Source organism: Nanorana parkeri, unplaced genomic scaffold (genome assembly GCF_000935625.1).
Source record: "Nanorana parkeri isolate BGI_ZX_2015 unplaced genomic scaffold, ASM93562v1 scaffold1223, whole genome shotgun sequence".
In the NCBI taxonomy this organism is placed as follows: Eukaryota; Metazoa; Chordata; class Amphibia; order Anura; family Dicroglossidae; genus Nanorana; species Nanorana parkeri.
In genome coordinates this window covers 296397-302165 of record NW_017307491.1, presented here as the reverse complement: position 1 = coordinate 302165, position 5769 = coordinate 296397, and the positions used below count along the sequence as shown (strand labels likewise).

General features: G+C 46.4%; 1 protein-coding gene across 1 annotated transcript in view; it reads left to right on the top strand.

The window, feature by feature from the left end:
* LOC108797078 (polycystic kidney disease protein 1-like 1) overlaps positions 1–5769 on the top strand; it is a 125299-nt gene that overhangs the window by 119134 nt on the left and 396 nt on the right. The window lies entirely within an intron of this gene.

Genomic DNA, 5769 nt, shown 5'->3' with positions numbered 1-5769 from the left:
GTGCCCCCCCCATCCCTCTGCTGCCGCCCCATTCCTCCTCCTCTGCCCGCCCCATTCCTTCTCAGTTGCCCGCCCCGTTCCTCCGTTGCTGTCCGCCCCATTCTGCCTCCATTGCCCGCCCCGTTCCTCCTTCGCTGCCCGCCCCATTCTTCCTCCATTGCCTGCCCTATTCTTCCTCCATTGCCTGCCCCATTCCTCCTCCGCTGCCCGCCCCGTTCCTGCTATTTGCTACTGCAATTTAAAATAACCAATAACAGGCTGGCTATTGCTATCATTAGATTCTCTTACCCTCTCCCCCCTAAAGCAATAGTGGTCAGTGGATCCACCCCTCCCCCAAAGCATTAGACACTGGAAGCAAACAGCAGCTGAAATAGGAGTAGTATTACCAGGAGCTGTAGAGGTGCCCATACACCTGCCGATTATCGTACAATATTCGCGGGTGATCCCGCGATTGTACGATAATCGGCAGGTCTATGGGCAGCGTGCTACCGCTTCTACTGTAAGGTCGCACGACTTTTGTCTTCCGAGCATGCTGGAAAACCTGCTGAAAATCGTACGATTCTCGGAGGGTTGGTGGCGTGCTCGGAAGACGAATGCCGCATGGGCCAGTGTGCGCAAGCGCACACTGCCCGCTCAGCACTGCAATCATCGGAATCATCGATGGTCGCAAGTACGATCTGCCTGTCCAAGATGGGCAGATCGTATGAAATTTTAATCATCTTACAACCATTGCAGAACGAAAGTCGTGCGGTGGTTGTAAGGTGTATGGGCAGCTTAGGAATGAGAAAAGTGTTCAGGACACGATTTATTCGGGGCAGATTGTGAGATTTTTATTGTGCTAAAAGTCACACTTGTTTTTGGGTCCACTAGTTGCATCTTTCTTTTCAAACCATTCTAATTGAACTATTATTTGGCACATCCATAAAAAGCAGTTTTTTACGTGCCAAATATTTGCCGCACTGACAATAGTTTGTCACAAATAGTTTTAAATAAACGTTTTATGTGAGGAATAACTTTCTTTGTTGTGTATTTCTCCTACACTGACTGGACTAGGGGCTGAAGTGATAGAGTTCTGTGTGATGCAGGGCACCAATGAAAAAAATTGGATTCCTTATGTCCAGCATTGTCGCAATTCGGGAAACACACAATAATACACTCAGGATTGAATTGGCACTGAAGGGAGTGTGTAATAACACTGCAGGATCTGAGAGTACAGTTCACCACTGAAAGCTCACTTGCTTTGAGAGTATGGGAGGACAGAATGTAACCAGCAGAGCTAGTGACAATACCTGAGCTTGAGCCATTGTATATGGCTTGAAGTGTTGCTGGAGTAGACTTTGTTGTATTTATCCCCTTCATGACTGAGGCCTTTTTTTCATTTTTTTGCACCCATGTTATATTCCACATTTTAGGCCTGAAAATGACTTAAAACCCCCAAACATTATATATTTTCTGAATGCCAAGGCCCTATAGAATAAAATGGTGGTAGGTGCAAATTTTTATGTTGTGCAATATTAGCGCAACTCCTTATTAAACCCCAACATTTAGTGAAAAATGTAATTAAATGCCCCAAAACACAACAAAATACCCATTTTTTAAATGAAATATAAAAGATGAGGTTACAACGACTAAAACGATACCCAACATGCCCAGGTTATAAATTGCGTGCGTCCGTGAAACAGCGCAAACTGCAGTACCCCAAAAAGTCCATAGAAGACGCTTTAAAAGCCCCCACAGGTCATCAATTTAGAGATACCCCAAAATACTGGCCCTAGAATTATTGCTCTCACTCCGGCGTGCGCGGCGATACCCAACATGTGTAGCGCGTTCGTCGTTTTCATACGTAGGGGGCGGGGGACTTTTACATTTTTATTTTCCCATATTACCTGGGAAAGTGAACTTACCCTTTAACTGCCTCCGGGCGGGCCGTAGTAAAAAAACGGCTGGCCAGGAGCTCTCTAGATCTGAGCGGGCACCCCATACAAGCGATCTGCTGTAGAGCCGGCGGATCGCGTGTATGGGGTGGCGATCGGTTCAAACCCCCCCCCCCCCGCCGCCGTTGTCCCACTGATCCCGGGCTCCGCTGTGCCTGGTGCGAGCCCGGGATCAGCATGTCGCCTGTGTCACAGGGGATCAGAGGGAGCTCGGATCCCTCTCCTCTGCAAGAATGTGGAAGTGTTATATAATACATCACTTCTTGTGTCACTCTCCAGCTTCAGAAAGAAGCTGATGGAGCAGATCTCTGCTTCATCAGCTTCTTTTGGGGGGTCCTAGGTGACATTAGGGGTCTTGGAGACCCCTGATGTATCCATAAAGAGGACCGGTCACATATTTTGCTATCACATAGGGGGGGTTTTATTAGCCCCCGTATGTGATAGCAATAAAGTTTAGTGAAATAAAAATGTAAGTTCCCCCCCAAAAAAAAATTCAAGTTACACATAAAAAAGAATAAAAAAACTAAAAAATGTTTAAAAGTCCCCACCCATACATACACGCATGCAAACATGCATCATGGGCGCATACGTGCAAAAAAGACGATTGCGCCCATTGCGCCGCACATGTTACATATCGCCGCAAACGTCAGAGTGAGAGCAATAAGTCTAGGGCCATCAATCACTGATAACACTAAACTGATGAGCGGTAAAAGCTTTTAAAATGTCTCCTATGGCCAATTTTGGATATGGTAGTTTTCTGCGATTTCTGCGATTTCACGGGTGCACGCAATTTTAAAGCATGGCATGTTTGGTGTCTATTTACCCGACGTGACCCGGTCTTTTATATTTTACCAAAAAACTGGGTAATAATAAATGTTTCCTAACATAATGTAAAAAAAAAATTCTGTAATTTTATATTATAGTAAAAAATAAAAACCCGTAGTGGTGATTAAATACCACCAAAAGAAAGCTCTATCTGTCCCCAAAAAATTGTATAAAATTCATTTCAGTACAGCGTTGCATGACGGAATAAACGTCAGTCAAAGTACCGCAGCGCTGAATACTGACAGGTTCTCTTTATGGAACCTGCCCTCCAACACAGAACAGATGTTCTGTGCAGTTCCTGACAGCCGAGACAGGTGGCGCTGTGATTACAGTGCCGTGGTCTCAGAGATCACACAGAGCAGACGAGGAACGGACATTCTTCATCTGCTCTACGGGCTCTATGGCTGAGCCGTTGTGCCGTGGTCTCGGGTCCCCCAGAAGAGCAGGGGACCCCGAAAACCACGGCAGCGGGTGCGGGCAGACACGATCGTCGCTGCTCGATTAATACAAGTGATCTGAACAGATCACTTGTATTAAACAAACGGCGGCTCCACGCTGTGCATTTAGCTCTGCTTGTCCGGAGCAGGGCTAAATGTACAAAAAAACTACTCGCCCGGCGCCCGAAACTGCCTGTCCCTGGCGTCGAGCTATAGGAATTCCACACCCCTGCAAAACCATATTGAGCCGTGCTAAGAAGTGGTTCTCATTGTTCAGGGCGGTCAGGTGATCACGCTGGCCAATGAGTGCTTGCAATTTGTGACCGAAATTCAAAATCCGTAGCACAGGGCTGCATTGGATGGCAGTATGGGGTACAGATAGTACACCCGTACCAGTGGAGGGGAAGGACCATTCGCTGAAAGGGAAGTATAGCCCGGGAGAGAGGGCCAACATTTGAGCGGGTAATTCCTTTTTCCCAACATTACACACATTTGCATGCAAGATGGTGATGGGGTTGGGTTTTAATTTTTGTTGTTTAATTATTTTTAATTATTATTTTTTTAATTATTTTTACTTTATCACTTTTTTCATTTATTTTTTTTCCTTTGTAAATTTTGATTTATTTTTTTAACTTTATTGCTATCACATACCTGTAGCTCCTCCCACTGGACCAGCGCTGACTCGCCGCTGCGGGTTTTTTTTCTTACTTACCTTGCCGAGCATCGCATCACTGCTGCTCCGGTGGGCGGCACTCCAAGCGGGGTCATCTGGCAGTCTCCGGCCACCTGAATTAGGACCCCACCTGGAGCTCCGCCCACCGGAGCAGCAGTGACACTCGGCGAGGTAAGTAAGATTTTTTAAAAAAACACAGCGCCAGCTTCGGCGCTAGGCATCGGGGCATTTTGACAAGTACAAGTACTTGTCAAAATGCCCTGTATCGGGCCCGATTCCGATGCTAGCATCGGTATCGGGACATCCCTAACACAGGGGCTAACAATTTGGAGGTGACAGGTTCTCTTCATGGAGCCTGCCCTCCAATACAGGAGATCGAGCATAGCACTGTGCTTGATCTCCTGTGCAGCTGACACAAGAAGCGCTCTGAGTACTGCAGGTGAGGGCAAGCAGGAGGCATACAAATGATCTGGACAGCTGCCCTGGTCACTTGTACAAGACAGCTCCCCTGCTCTACATTTAGCCCTGCTGCTTGTCCGTAGCAGGGCTAAATGTAGAAAAATACCTTCTACCCAGTGCCCGAAACCAGTGGCGTAACAACCGGGGGGCAGCAGGGGCGCGGGCGAAAAGTGAAGGGGGGGCGCCGGCCGAAAATGGCACTTTCGGCTAAATGCCGAAAGTGACATTTTCCTGCCGTTTTGTCGGCGCGGCCGTGATTCCTTTCATCCCCGCTGGGACACAGAGCAGTGCCCAGCAGGGATGAAAGGAATCAGAGAGAAAATGACAGCCGGCCGGGGGGGGCGGAAAAAAAAAATTCTGCCCCGGGCGCCCAGAACTCTGGTTACGCCACTGCCCGAAACTGCATGTCCATGGTGTCTGGGGATAGGAATTCCAAACTGCCTTCTCTATGTTCAGTTGCTTGAAGCTCAAAAAAGTCCCTGTGCATTTGTTGGAGCTTTGTCGCGCACTTTTTGGCCCCATAGGATTCAAACGCCTGAAAACGGGCAACACAAGCGTTTGAGCATTTTTGTGCCTGAGGGCCTGTTCACACCATGTCCGGACAAAATCCAGACCAGAATGTTTTTTTTTTTGTTTGGTCCAAAAATGCATCCTGCAAGTGAAGCTAGCTCACACCACTGAGTTCAGTTCCAGAATGTTTAAAACAAATACTGCATATATTTTCTCTGGTTTGGAACGCACCAAAATACATGCAAATGCACTAGAACACACTGGAATGCATCAAAAAGGCACATGACTGCATTTGCAAAACGCATACAGATCTGGTCTGGAGATGGTGTGAAGAAGCCGCGAAGAACTGTTCTCCTCAAGAACTGCTTTCCATCAGCCAAAACACAAAACTTGATACACATGCAAAAACACTTGTACAAAGTCTTTGGTTTTGCATGTAAAAGAATTTTTAAAAAAAACCACTTAAAAATCACCTGATAAATGCTCCACTCAGATGTAAGGCCTGGTTCACACCTGTGTGTTCCGAGAACCCACGGTAATTTGCACTTTTTCCATGCACAACCGGCGAACGTTCGCAGAAGCGTGCACAAATGCAAAACGCACATGCGGTGCCATTGATTTCTAATGGCACCTCAAATGCTACCGGCAAGTTGCGGGGGTTTCCACATGCCAATACGTCACATAAAATAGTGCAGTAGCCTTGCTGTGCGTATATGACCCCTGTAAAATCAATTGGACCACGCAGCAAATGTGCGTTCCCAGGATGCGCAGGCCTCATGTAGGCGCCTATGAATAAACAGGTAATATAGCTGGCTCAAAATAAGAAGGGGAGAATATATATATATATATATATCTATATATATATATATATATATATATATATATATATATATATATCTATATAGATATATATATATATATCTATATATAT